The sequence below is a fragment of the Crassostrea angulata genome, unplaced genomic scaffold (genome assembly GCF_025612915.1).
Source record: "Crassostrea angulata isolate pt1a10 unplaced genomic scaffold, ASM2561291v2 HiC_scaffold_167, whole genome shotgun sequence".
NCBI classification, from domain to species: domain Eukaryota; kingdom Metazoa; phylum Mollusca; class Bivalvia; order Ostreida; family Ostreidae; genus Magallana; species Magallana angulata.
The window spans coordinates 627945-643811 of NW_026441720.1; the positions used below are offsets into that span (position 1 = coordinate 627945).

The 15867-nt window shown below is 34.0% G+C and overlaps 1 pseudogene; it reads left to right on the forward strand.

Moving 5' to 3' along the window:
• The window catches only part of LOC128169661 (hemicentin-2-like), a 143719-nt pseudogene that overhangs the window by 37437 nt on the left and 90415 nt on the right, over window positions 1-15867 (forward strand).

Genomic DNA, 15867 nt, shown 5'->3' on the forward strand with positions numbered 1-15867 from the left:
GGCCTAAGCAATATTAAGGCCCCTAATTTTAAGTACATGAGAAGCAGTAATAAATTGTGAAACTTGCGGCTTTGACTGTTGTGTTGCCTTTACACAGTGAAATTGAAGGTTACAAACTGGAGGTTATATAACATGAAATGGAGGTGGATGGGATATTATATGCCTATTTAGTATGTACTGGGTATGAGGACAATAGCAAGTTTATTGTCCCCCAAGACAGCAACTATTTCATGAGGCAAAGCCAAGGGAAATAGTTGCTGAGGGGTGGGACAATAAACTTGCTATTGTCCAGATAGTCAGTTAATTGGTATATTATTGTACCGAAAAAAACTTTATTTGTCAGCGATGCAGAATTTCTTGATGATAAACAAATTAGAGTTATCAAACTTTGTATTTAATGCGGTGATCTAATTAGGTCAGAGGTGTTCCGAGTTTAAAAAGGAGGGAAATCAAATTCTGCTGATGAATGGTTTTGATGACTATTCACCATGGGCAGATAGCATGGATACTATTTCAAATTAGATAGAAAGCAAGTTTGTGTGGGCTTCTAGTGATCAGTTTGTCCGTCTGTCCATCCGAGATCGCTTGACCGGAGCATAGCTTCTCTCCCCTTGGCCCAATCTGGCTCATACCTCATCCACAGGGTTCCTTTGGGTTAAGGATGTGCTGTGACCTTGAACCATGTTGTTAGGTATAAATTAAGGTCATAGTAGAATTACATATATAACATCCTTGTCTGGGGCATATCTTCTCTCCCTTTGGTCCAATCTGGCTAATACTCACAGACTGTCTCTATCGTTAATCGATGTGCAGTGACCTTGCATGAAATTTCTAGGTAAAGGGTGAAATATCATATCGGATCATGCAAAAATCCTTTTTTCAGAGCATATATACTTTCTACTAACCCCTATAGGGCTCAGACTTCACATAAGCAGAGCTTTTGAGTAAAGGGTGTGTAGTGACCTTGAACCTATTTTCAAGGTAAACTGTGAAGGTCATAGCAGAATTATATTTAAAAAATCCTTGTCTGGAGTACATCTTCTCTCCCTTTGCTCCAATCAGGCTCATACTTCACCCACATGATGCCTTTGATCAAAGGATATGCAATGACCTCGAATGATATTTGTAGATCAAGTGTCAAGGTCATATCAGATCACACAAAAATCCATATTTTAAGAGCATATATATACTCTCCTTTTAGCCCCTAATTGGCTAATATTTTGCCTAAACAGAGCTTATTGGTTAATGGCGTGCAGTGACCTTGAACCATGTCAATGTGAAGGTCATAGCAGATCTTAATAAAATTAGTTTTAGACAGTAGATTATTTCCCGGATATGCTTAATCTTGGTCAGATTCAACAAAAATGCCTATATGTTGGGGGCAATGAAACAGCTAAATGCCAGCTGGAAAAATTTCAAGTTATAGGTCAAGGTCAAAGCAAAATTCTCTAAAATAACATCAGCGGGGCCCTTTGAAATGTTCACCATCAATAGTAATTTTAAATAAAAATATTCACAGAGGAATAATAAAATTAAGTAAACTATACATCGATAAGTTTCTGACAATTGATGATGCAACAAGCACATAGTACGAAAGGTCAACCCTTTGAAAAGCAGTGTAGAGGAAATGTTGCTCAGAATTATGTTTTAAACAAAATTGATTTTTTACGGACATTTTAATTTTGCATTTTGGGTTAAGAAATTAGATGTTAGTTCCAGGTAAAGTTAACTTTTACCTAAAATGAAGTCAAATTTGTTAAGTCGTACTTAAAACCATTCGGATTTTGTTAAGTCATACCAAGAATCATTCGATTTTTAAAATCTTTTTTGTACCTAAGTTACTTTTGTCATTAGATTAAGAACACTGCTTCTTAGAGGTACTTCTAGCATTACTTTCGACATTAGCGGAAAACCAACTCGTTGCTTTGCAACGAGCTTTGCTCTAGTTAGGGCTTTCCGTTTTTCAACGGAAAACCCTTCTGTTATTCTACTGTTTCTTATTAGGGTTTTCCGTTTTTCAACGGAAAACCCTTCTGTTATTCTACTGTTTCTTATTATTATTTTTTTTTTCCCGCAAATTTTGTGCACGAGATTTCTCGAACATTTTTTGTATGATTGCTAAGAAACTTTCAGGGTATGTAGATGATATTAATATCTCTAGACGTTTTTTTCAAATTTTTAAAATTCACTTCCGGTTATGAGTTATTGCCCTTTAATTGAAAATTGGGGGGTCTTTTGTTCAGAGTTGATCTCGGGAACTACAGATGATAGATGCATGAAATTTGGCGAAATCGTCGGTAACATTTTATAGTTTTGCTGGCATGAAAATTTTGGTAATTTCTTTGTTAGTTTTTGAGCTATTTGTCGCCAAAGTTTAAGATTTTTTCGGGGCTGAAATTTTGTTGCTTTTTGTATTATAACCTTTAAACTAAAAATATTTTGTTAATACATATAGAACAAAAGTTGTTTAGAATAACGAGAGCTTTCATTTAAAATTAAGAAAAAAGGGCTGGCCCCTATAATTAGGGGTCAGCAGCTCATACACGTATTTTTCTGATAGCAAAAATTGTTATCATTTTATGAGAAAAAATTAATTCAGTTATTGTTAATATATTAAATAATGTCATTTGGTATCAAATTTAAAAAGTTCTGTGCCCTATTTTTTTCAAATTTCATAAAACAAATATGTGTGAATCGTAACGTTACATGAACGAGTTAATTTGTCTACATAGACACACAAGCGAACAAATGCCACTTTAAGGCCCAGGCATATACTGCATTACGTTGTGTTGCGTCTTAGATAAATAGTTGTGATTCAATTTCATTTTTTTCATCTATATCATTTATGAATTCAATGAACACATTATTTTAACGTTCTATGTGCAACTATTTGTCGGGGCGCCCCTGTTTGTAACCCCCGCGCGCGCGCCGAATGTAAACAGTAACGAACGGCATTGTAGAAAAGAGAGAGCCGTAATGCAGAAGAGAAGTTGTGTATTCTTTCGACGTACAAATGCATTTTCAATTAACTGTGAAACATATGAACATGCACAGGGAACAATACTACATATTTGTTTAAGGAGGATATTTTTCTCGTGTGAATCGTTTACGAGGAAATTCTGACAGCCACACTTCTGTCGACGATCAGCCGTTGATAAGCTACGAGTAATAAAGGGGAAAAGATGGACATTAAAGTGTGTGATTTATGTGGATGTTACTGAAGAAGGTGAGGCTTTTACTCCTTTTAAAGTTTAAAAAAGTTAAAGTTAAAATTTAGTATATAGTATAGATGTACATGTAAGTACGTGCACACTGTTTGTTTTTGTTATGGTGTGGGTGTTTGTTTACTAGGCTAACGTGCAATTTTTACATGTTTCATGGATGTTTAGACTCGCTCGAGGTTCATAAGGGACTGGAAAGGGTAACTGAATTTATCTATTTAAAAAAATAACAGATTGTGAATTTTCAACTCAAAATTCAAAGCAGGGTCTAATTAGAAACATATCATATATTCTTGTGCAGAAGACTCCAAATGTAGTCATGAATATCCTGTAGACATAACTTCAAGTAAATAAAATTGTATACTTCAGACTTCAGAGTTAAAACATGACTTTAATATCTTTATGATGCCAATCATTGTATCATTAGAAAGGTTTAGCAGACCAACGGGTACCCGGTACATGTACTTGTACATGTAGGTTACAAGTTAGAACTATGCGTACCACTCTACCAGTTCACATAATTTTTCTTGTTTAGCAGTTATGATGTGTACTTAAATTGTCCTTGTTAATGTTTTAAAGTAATTTTTTATTCTCTTTTTTTAATCTGACTACTGGCAGTACTGGCCTGCGAGCAGTTCTCGTCGAGGACCATTTCTCGCTGGTGCACTGTAACATCATATTTTCGTATATAATTTTATGTGTTGATAAAATGACGTAACAATGCACTGGTGAGAAATGGTACTCGGCGAGAACTGATCGCACGCCAATATTGATTAATTACAGACAAAAACTGAAGGTTGCGCGTGTTATTTTTTATTGAACAACATTGTTTAAAATAATTCTCTATATATGTGATGATCAGACCGGTTTGAATACCAGTGCCAGATAGCTCAGTTGGTAGAGCACCTGACTAGAGATTCAGGGGGCCCAGGTTCAAATCCCGGTTTGGTCCTTCATTATTTCTCCCATCCTGTTACAATATTGGTGTTGTGACCAACCCCTGGAACTAACAGGTTAACTCCTGCCAGGGGTGATCTTCGAGGGTGAAGATCATTTAAGGGGGAAGGAATGTGACGGTCAGACTGGTTTGAATACCGGTGCCAGATACATGTAGCTCAGTTGGTAGAGCACTTGACTAGAGATTCAGAGGGCCAGGTTCGAATCCCAGTTTGTTCCGTCGTTATTTCTCCCATCTTTTACATATACATGTATATCAGATATATGACAGATGATTAAGGGTCATCACATGTTTTGCAAGATGCAATAAGTGTTAAAAACCTTTACTTTACAACACAATACATATAAGTGAATATTTATGTTTCCTGTTATTATTTGGTGTGGTTTTCTTGACAGTGTCGCATAAACAATTTACCCGCTCCTAAAACACAAACTTTCTTTTTGTGGATTCAGCTTACCGCTGATTGGCTGCTGTTGCAGCAGACAAATAAGATATGCACGCACAAAACACAATGAACTTATCAGAGAATGAGTTGAGTTTATTTCAACTGTTGGAATTTGGGGTTGTTTTTTTTTAAATGTATACTTGTGACAAAACATATATGTGGTACATACAGCTGTAGCTTTGTGAAGAAAATTTTGGTTAGACCATATATACCTATCATGCAAGTAAATGATATTTACAAAAAACTTGCAATTTATGGCGCACGAAATATACGCTAGTTTTATAAAGATTGACATACATGTAATGTACCACATTCTGTGAAAAATAATCTATAAAAAATTCTTCATTAAGTTTACTCATACATGTTTTATGCTTATTACACATAGTATTGTTTTTAAAACATGTAATTTATAAGAAAATAAGCAAAAACCCTTGCTAAATTTATTTGCAAAGAAAAAAACACAGTAGAATTGATAAAAAATGGTATACCAGAAGCTAATACCAGTACATGTACTTTGACGCTGTTCGGTGGGTAATATTTGTTTGTAATTTACGAATTGAAATATTGACTGTTGCACTACAAGTACGGTAATAAACTCTCTCTCTCTCTCTCTCAAACTCTCTCTCTCTCTCTCAATTTGATAAGTGTTTATACCTATGAAAATTTTTTAATATTATATTATGACTTGATATGCAAATTTTTGATCTTGTACTGCCTAAATGTTATGTCATGTATTGGGATATGTCATACCTATTACACTGCATGGTCAGTGTATTTTTTCCAGAAATACTATGCATATGTTAATGTAAACACAGCTATTACTAGTACATGTATGTAAACACAGCTAATTATTTTTTTTTTATTTCAGCTCAAAACAGACTCTTGTTACCACATGGCTTTTACCGGTACCTGTTGATTCTTGTGGGTCAGCTCCTGAGATTAACCTGTCACCTCTATCCACATGCATATTTCTTGTGTTCTACAGACTATTTACCGGTAATTCAAATTAAATCCGATAATGCATAAACAATAATGGAACTTGAAGAAAGCATCATGCCATGTTGTGGTAATTGTGTTTGATAAGAAATTATGAAAACAAAATTAAGGCTGTTTATAAAGAAATTCATAATTGCTGTGAAAATTTGTTTTTCAATAAAAGTATGCAATTATGTTTCCTTTATTTTTTATTTCATAAAGATATTTAGATGTGTTTACATAATTGAAAAATCCCCCCCCCCCCTCTATTTAATTGTCTGCATTAAGATTACATGTAGGATATGTAAATGTACATTTGACTTTGAAATAACATCTGCTATGATAATTACTTTTGAAATGAACAAGAAACAACCTATTTCTACCTTTCTAAGGTATATATGCATAAAAAAAAAGTAGAAAAACATGTCAAATTTGAAAATTTTTCATTGAAATCAACTCGATCTGTCTCCAGCTACCTGGGTGTGTTTGAATTTAATTTTAATTTAAGGCAGATGTCTAACTTGTAGGTTGTAACTTACTGTTTTAGCATGGTTAGAAGGAGACTAGAAATCAGAATAGATTAGATATTCACTAAATATGATTGTGAGCTTACTTTTTTCATGAAAACAAGAAATCACAAGCAGGACAGCTGTCTATTTGTTAATTAAAATGGTACAAATCATACAATAAACAAATAAAGATCAAATTTTAGAATCATTGATGATTGTTTTCATATGTGTGAGAAATTACTCAAGGAAATTGCCACACGTTTTATAAAATTAGGTAAAACATTTCAAACCATGACTTTTTATGAAAATCAAAAGATTGGGGGGTGGGGGGTATACATGTAAGGATATTTCTAAGTGATGTGAAGCTTTTATCATGATTATATCATGTAGGGGTATGTTGTATTGAATAAGGTTTCTTTTTAAAGGTGGTTGAACAGAAGTTGACCTCTAAAAGGTCAGGTAAAGATGTTTTACTATGGAGAACCCTGTAAATCTGTGTTTACTAAAGGAAATTGGAAATGGTGGGTTCACTTAAATGGCCATATTTTTATTAAACCTCAATGGAATTGGCAATATGTGGTATTCTTTTTCTCAGAATTGCATTAGCTTTCTTAGTCTTTTCATAAAAATGTTAGTGTACTAAGTTAAAGGTACAAGGAACAGTTTCGGATAAAGTACCGTCAATATTTTTGTAAAATTGAGAGTGACTGTACTTGAAGGTTTATCATTGTTGCGTAGATTCATGAAATGAATTTTAATGATTATCAATAGTTAGAGGGATGTCTCTTGTTGGAATTGGTAAGCAATATTTAGGCCCCTGATTTTAAGTACATGAGAAGCAGAAATAAATTGTGAAACTTGCGGCTATGACAGATATGTTGACTTTACAGTGAAATTGAAGGTTACAAACGGGAGGTTATATAACATGAAATGTAGGTGGATGGGATATTATATGCCTATTTAGTATTTACTGGGTATGAGGACAATAGCAAGTTTATTGTCCCCAAAGACAGCAACTATTTAATGAGGCAAAGCCAAGGGAAATAATTGCTGTGGAGTGGGACAATAAACTTGCTATTGTCCGAATAGTCAGTTAATTGGTATTTCATTATACAGAAGAAAACTTTATTTGTCAGCGATGCACAATTTCTTGATGATAAATAAATTAGAGTTAAATCAAACTTTGTATTTAATGATGCGATCTTATTAGGTCAGAGGTGTTCCGAGTTTAAGGTGATATGGGACACTTCCATGTTGTGACGTATTGTTTATCGAAATAAACAATAAAATAAAGTGTAATTATATAAGTACATGTAGTTTCTTTTCAAAAATGGTCACATAACTCCTTAGCACAGTGGGTTAGAGGGTTACTAGGAACCTGTAAGTCATGAGTTCGAATCCCGCTGGGGTTTTTACAATTTTCACCTTTTCAAATATTTTTAAAAGCTATTTTTTGGTTAAATATTGTAAATATTGATGACTATTCACCATGGGCAGATAGCATGGATACTATTTTAAATTAGATAAAAAAGATTGTTTATGCGGGCGCCTTCTAGTGATCAATTTGTCCGTCTGTCCATCCGAGATGGCTTGACAGGAGCATAGCTTCTCTCCCCTTGGCCCAATCTGGCTCATACCTAATCCACAGGGTTCCTTTGGTTGAAGGATGTGCAGTGACCTTGAACCATGTTTTTAGGTATAAGGTTAAGGTCATAGCAGAATTATATTTATAAAATCCTTGTCTGGGGCATATCTTTTTTCCCTTTGGTCCAATCTGGCTAATACTCACAGAGTGTCTCTATGGTTAAACGATGTGCAGTGACCTTGCATGAAATTTCTAGGTAAAGGGTGAAGATCATATCGAATCATGCAAAAATCCTTTTTTGAGAGCATATATAATTTCTACTAACCCTTATTTGGCTCAGACTTCACATAAGCAGAGCGTTTGAGTAAAGGGTGAAAGGGTGTGTAGTGACCTTGAACCTATTTTCAGTGAAAAGAAACTGTGAAGGTCATAGCAGAATTATATTTTTAAAAATCCTTGTCCGGAGTATATCTTCTCTCCCTTTGCTCCATTCAGCCTCATACTTCACCCACATGATGCCTTTGATCAAAATATATGCAATGACCTCGAATGATATTTGTAGATGAAGAGTCAAGGTCATATCAGATCACACAAAAATCCATATTTTAAGAGCATAGATATACTCTCCTTTTAGCCCCAATTTGGCTAATATTTTACCTTTACAGACTTTATTGGTTAATGGCGTGCAGTGACCTTGAACCAAGTCTGTCAATGTGAAGGCAGGGCTCGACATTAACGCTTGTCCGCTTGTCCGGTACCAGTTAAAAAAATATGCAGACAAGTGAATATTGCTGGCCACTTGTCCGACTGGACAAGTGCATTTTTTATAGTAAGAAGTCTCCAACATTTAAAAAAGAAAAGAAAGTTTTGTGATAAGTTTATCTGTAGTCTCGTTATAAGTTTATCGATTAGTTATTTTGAATTTCGATCCCGACATCAAATTGCAATGCAATTGAGTTACTCTTGATCGGGATTGAAGTTCACTAATTTCAAACAACTTTCAAGGTGTGGATCTTAGTTCTTACAAAGTACCAAACACATATGTTAAGAAAAAGAAAGGAAGAAAAGGTAGCAAAGATAAAGGATTATGGAAAGAAATGTAACTTATTTTAGGTTTCATTCATCATTGATAGACTATGATGACATTCCATGTTTAGTTTAAAAAACAGCTGAGAAATCAATATAACAGTTACATGTATTTTTAAACCTGATGCTAAATTTAAGATGTCTTGTAATTTGCCATGACAAAGCTACAGCTGACAAATCATGTTTAATGTTATATAGAACAAATACATGTACATAATTATAGGAAAGACACTTTAAGTTTCCATTTAAAAAGTCAGGTTATTAATTATAGCTAGAGTATTAATCAATAAATGATTTTATTTTAGTAATAGAGTACTGTAGTTCTCAAGTTGACAATATTTGATCTTTAATATTGAAAATTTTTCGGACAAGTGAAGTTGAAATTCGGACAAGTAGATGTTTTGGTCACTTGTCCGAATGGACAAGTAGGAAAAAAAGTTAATGTAGAGCCCTGGAAGGTCATAGCAGATCTTTTTAAAATTAGTTTTAGACAGTAGATTATTTTCCAAATATGCTTAATCTTGGTCAGATTGAACAAAAATGCATGTATGTTAGGAGGAATGAAATTGAATTAAAAGTTCTATGCCAGCTGGAAAAATTTCAAGTTATAGCTCAAGGTCAAAGCAGAATTCTCTGAAATTACATAAGCGGGGCCCTTTGAAATGTTCACCATTTCAATGTTGTCTGGTTCATAGTAATTTTACATAGAAAATATTCACAGAGGTACAGTAAAGTAATCTTAACATCGATAAGTTTCTGACAATTAATGACGCAACGAGCACACAGTACGAAAGGTCAACCCTTTGAAAAGCAGTGAAGAGAAAAAGTTGCTCAGAATTATGTTTTAAACAAAATTGATTTTTTACGTAAATTTTAATTTTGCATTCTGGGTTAAGAAAAAAGATGTTAGTTCAAGGTAAAGTAAACTTGTACCTAAAATGAAGTCAAATTTGTTAAGTCGTACTTAAACACATTGGTTTTTTTTGTTAAGTCGTTCTTGAAATGGTTAAGGGTTTTTGGTTAAGTCGTACTTAAAAACATTCGGATTATGTTAAGTTGTACCAAGAATCATTCGATTTTTTTTATCTTTTTGTACTTAGGTTTCTTTGTTACTAGATAAAGAACTCTGCTTCTTAGACGTACTTCTAGCGTTGCTTTCGACATTAGCGGAAAACCCACTCGTTGCTTTGCAACGAGCTTTGCTCTAGTTATTATTTTTTTTTTCCCGCAAATTTTGTGCACGAGATTTCTCGAACATTTTTTGTCTGATTGCTATGAAACTTTCAGGTTATGTAGATGATATTAAGATCTCTAGGCGTTTTTTTTCAAATTTTTAAAATTCACTTCCAGTTATGAGTTATTGCCCTTTAATTGAAAATTGGGGGGTCTTTTGTCCAGAGTTGATCTCGGGAACTACAGATGATAGACGCATGAAATTTGGCAAAATTGTCGGTAACATTTTATAGTTTTGCTGGCATGAAAATTTTGGTAATTTCTTTGTTAGTTTTTGAGCTATTTGTCGCCAAAGTTTAAGATTTTTTCGGGGCTGAAATTTTGTTGCTTTTTGTATAATAACTTTTTAACTAAAAATATTTTGTTAATACATATAGAACAAAAGTTGTTCAGAATAACGAGAGCTTTCATTTAAAATTAAGAAAAAAGGGCTGGCCCCTATAATTAGGGGTCAGCAGCTCATACACGTATTTTTCTGATAGCAAAAATCGTGATCATTTTATGAAAAAAAATTAATTCAGTTATTGTTAATATATTAAATAATGTCATTTGGTATCAAAGTAACAAGTTCTGTGCTAAATTTTTTTTCAAATTTCATAAAACAAATATGTGAGAATCGTACATGAACGAGTTAATATGTCTACATAGACACATAAGCGAACAAATGCCACTTTAAGGCCCAGGCATTTACTGCATTACGTTGTGTTGCGTCTTAGATAAATTGTTGTGATTCAATTTCATTTTTTTCATCTATATCATTTATGAATTCAATGAACACACATTATTTAAACGCTCTGTGTGCAACTATTTGTCGGGGCGCCCCTGTTTGTAACCCCCGCGCGCGCGCCGAATGTAAACAGTAACGAACGGCATTGTAGAAAAGAGAGAGCCGTAATGCAGAAGAGAAGTTGTGTATTCTTTCGGTGTACACATGCATTTTCAATTTACTGTGAAACATATGAATATGCACAGGGAACAATACAACATATTTGTTTAAGGAGAATATTTTTCTCGAGTGAATCGTTTACGAGGAAATTCTGACAGCCACACTTCTGTCGACGATCAGCCGTTGATAAGCTACGAGTAATAATTAAAGGAGAAAAGATGGACATTAAAGTGTGTGATTTATGTGGATGTTACTGAAGAAGGTGAGGCTTTTACTCCTTTTAAAGTTTCTTGTTAACTGGTTAAAATTTAGTATATAGTATAGATGTACATGTAAGTACGTGCACACTGTTAGATGTTTTTGTTATGGTGTGGGTGTTTGTTTACTTACGTGTAATTTTTACATGTTTCATGGATGTTAGACTCGCTCGAGGTTCATGGGGGACTGGAAAGGGTAACTGAATTTATCTATTTAAAAAAAATAACAGATTGTGAATTTTCAACTCAAAATTCAAAGCAGGGTCTAATTAGAAACATATCATATATTCTTGTGCAGAAGACTCCAAATGTAGTCATGAATACCCTGTAGACATAACTTCAAGTAAATAAAATTGTATACTTCAGACTTCAGAGTTAAAACATGACTTTATTATCTTTATGATGCCGATCATTGTATCATTAGAGAGGTTTAGCAGACCAACGGGTACCCGGTACATGTACTTGTACATGTAGGTTACAAGTTAGAACTATGCGTACCATTCTACCAGTTCACATAATTTTTCTTGTTTAGCAGTTATGATGTGTACTTAAATTGTCCTTGTTAAAACACAAACTTTCTTTTTGTGGATTCAGCTTACCGCTGATTGGCTGCTGTTGCAGCAGACAAATAAGATATGCACGCACAAAACACAATGAACTTATCAGAGAATGAGTTGAGTTTATTTCAACTGTTGGAATTTGGGGTTGTTTTTTTTTAAATGTATACTTGTGACAAAACATATATGTGGTACATACAGCTGTAGCTTTGTGAAGAAAATTTTGGTTAGACCATATATACCTATCATGCAAGTAAATGATATTTACAAAAAACTTGCAATTTATGGCGCACGAAATATACGCTAGTTTTATAAAGATTGACATACATGTAATGTACCACATTCTGTGAAAAATAATCTATAAAAAATTCTTCATTAAGTTTACTCATACATGTTTTATGCTTATTACACATAGTATTGTTTTTAAAACATGTAATTTATAAGAAAATAAGCAAAAACCCTTGCTAAATTTATTTGCAAAGAAAAAAACACAGTAGAATTGATAAAAAATGGTATACCAGAAGCTAATACCAGTACATGTACTTTGACGCTGTTCGGTGGGTAATATTTGTTTGTAATTTACGAATTGAAATATTGACTGTTGCACTACAAGTACGGTAATAAACTCTCTCTCTCTCTCTCTCAAACTCTCTCTCTCTCTCTCAATTTGATAAGTGTTTATACCTATGAAAATTTTTTAATATTATATTATGACTTGATATGCAAATTTTTGATCTTGTACTGCCTAAATGTTATGTCATGTATTGGGATATGTCATACCTATTACACTGCATGGTCAGTGTATTTTTTCCAGAAATACTATGCATATGTTAATGTAAACACAGCTATTACTAGTACATGTATGTAAACACAGCTAATTATTTTTTGTTTTATTTCAGCTCAAAACAGACTCTTGTTACCACATGGCTTTTACCGGTACCTGTTGATTCTTGTGGGTCAGCTCCTGAGATTAACCTGTCACCTCTATTCACATGCATATTCCTTGTGTTCTACAGACTATTTACCGGTAATTCAAATTAAATCCGATAATGCATGAACAATAATGGAACTTGAAGAAAGCATCATGCCATGTTGTGGTTTGTGTTTGATAAGAAATTATGAAAACAAAATTAAGGCTGTTTAAAGACATTCATAATTGCTGTGTTTTTCAATAAAAGTATGCAATTATGTTTCCTTTATTTTTTATTTCATAAAGATATTTAGATGTGTTTACATAATTGAAAAATCCCCCCCCCCTTTATTTAATTGTCTGCATTAAGATTACATGTAGGATATGTAAATGTACATTTGACTTTGAAATAACATCTGCTATGATAATTACTTTTGAATTGAACAAGAAACAACATATTTCTACCTTTCTAAGGTATATACATGTGCAGAAAAAAAGTAGAAAAACATGTCAAATTTGAACATTTTTCATTGAAATCAACTCTGTCTCCAGCTACCTGGGTGTGTTTGAATTTAATTCTAATTTAAGGCAGATGTCTAACTTGTAGGTTGTAGCTTACTGTTTTAGCATGGTTAGAAGGAGACTAGAAATCAGAATAGATTAGATATTCACTAAATATGATTGTTAGCTTACTTTTTTCATGAAAACAAGAAATCACAAGCAGGACAGCAGTCTATTTGTTAATTAAAATGGTACAAATCATACAATAAACAAATAAAGATCAAATTTTAGAATCATTGATGATTGTTTTCAAATATGTGTGAGAAATTACTCAAGGAAATTGCCACTTGTTTCATAAAATTTGGTAAAACATTTCAAACCATGACTTTTTAGCTCACCTGAGCTGAAAGCTCAAGTGAGCTATTCTGATCACATTTTGTCTGTCGTCCGTCTGTCTGTCTGTCTGTCTGTCTGTCCGTCCGTCTGTCTGTAAACTTTTCACTTTTTCAACATCTTCTCAAGAACCACTGGGCCAATTTCAACCAAACTTGGCACAAAGCATCCTTAGCCTAAGGGGATTTAAATTTGTGAAAATTAAGGATCGCGCCCTTTTGCAAAGGGAGATAATTAGGAATTTATGAAAATTTTCGAGAAATTTTCAAAAATCTTCTTCTCATGAACCATAAGACCAGAAAAGCTGAAACTTGTGTGGAAGCATCATCAGGTAGTGTACATTCTAATTTGTGAAAACATGACCCCCGGGGGTAGGGTGGGGCCACAATGGGGGGTCGAAGTTTTACATAGGAATATACAGAGTAAATCTTTGAAAATCTTCTACTCATGAACCATAAGACCAGGAAAGCTGAAACTTGTGTGGAAGCATCCTCAGGTAGTGTAGATTTTAATTTGTGAAAATCATGATCCCCGGGGGTAGGGTGGGGCCACAATGGGGGATCGAAGTTTTACATAGGAATATATAGAGTAAATCTTTAAAAATCTTCTCATAACCATAAGACCAGGAAAGCTGAAACTTGTGTGGAAGCATCCTCAGGTAATGTAGATTCTAATTTGTGAAAATCATGATCCCCGGGGGTAGGGTGGGGCCACAATGGGGGATCGAAGTTTTACATAGGAATATACAGAGTAAATCTTTAAAAATCTTCTTCTCATGAACCATAAGACCAGGAAAGCTGAAACTTGTGTTGAAGCATCCTCAGGTAGTGTAGATTCTAAGTTGTGAAATTCATGACCCCCTGGGTTAGGGTGGGGCCACAATTGGGGGTCGAAATTTAACAAAGGAATATATAGAGTAAATCTTTAAAAATCTTCTTCTCAGAAACTAATCAGCCAGGAAAGCTGAAACTTGTGTGGAAGCATCCTCAGTTAGTGTACATTTTTAGTTGTGAAAATCATGATCCCCGGGGGTAGAGTGGGGCCACAATGGGGGATCGAAGTTTTACATAGGAATATATAGAGTAAATCTTTAAAAATCTTCTTCTCAGAAACTAATCAGCTAGTAAAGCTGAAACTTGTGTGGAAGCATCCTCAGGTAGTGTAGATTCAAAGTTGTGAAAATCATGATCCCCAGGGGTAGGGTGGGGCCACAATGGGGTGTCGAAGTTAAACATAGGAATATATAAAGTAAATCTTTAAAAATCTTCTTCTCAGAAACTAATCAGCCAGTAAAGCTGACACTTGTGTGGAAGCATCATCAGGTAGTGTAGATTCATAGTTGTGAAAATCATGATCCCCAGGGGTAGGGTGGGGCCACAATGGGGGGTCAAAGTTTAACAAAGGAATATATATGGTAAATCTTTAAAATTTTCTTCTCAGAAACTAATCAGCCAGATGATTCTTTATAATTGTTAAGACTTTGGCCCCAGGACAATTCTTTGGCCTCACAAGAAGGTTCAGAGTTTATGTACGTTTATATCCCATATATAAACAATTGTTAAGGATCTTTTTGAGAACTGCAGTACTCAACATATGATATGACTATAAAATCATCCTGTTAGAAAAGGGACTAATGATTATAAACATAAGAATATCCAGGGGAAAAATGGATTTTATTTATACAGGATCAACATGTATTATTGTACATTGTCCAGATAGTTTGTATTATGACTCCATTAAGCTGATTTTATCATACCTATTGTTCCTCAGGTGAGCGATGTGGCCCATGGGCCTCTTGTTATGAAAATCAAAAGATTGGGGGGGGGGGGATATACATGTAAGGGTATTTCTAAGTGATGTGAAGCTTTTATCATGATTATATCATGTAGGCGTATGTTGTATTGAATAAGGTTTCTTTTTAAAGGTGGTTGAACAAAAGTTGACCTCTAAAAGGTCAGGTAAAGATGTTTTACTATGGAGAACCCTGTAAATCTGTGTTTACTAAAGGAAATTGGAAATGGTGGGTTCACTTAAATGGCCATATTTTTATTAAACCTCAATGGAATTGGCAATATGTGGTATTCTTTTTCTCAGAATTGCATCAGCTTTCTTATTCTAAGACAAACCGTCTTTTCATAAAAATGTTAGTGTACTAAGTTAAAGGTACACGGAACAGTTTCGGATAAAGTACCGTCAATATTTTTGTAAAATTGAGAGTGACTGTACTTGAAGGTTTATCATTGTTGCGTAGATTCATGAAATGAATTTTAATGATTATCAATAGTTAGAGGGATGTCTCTTGTTGGAATTGGTAAGCAATATTAAGGCCCCTAATTTTAAGTACATGAGAA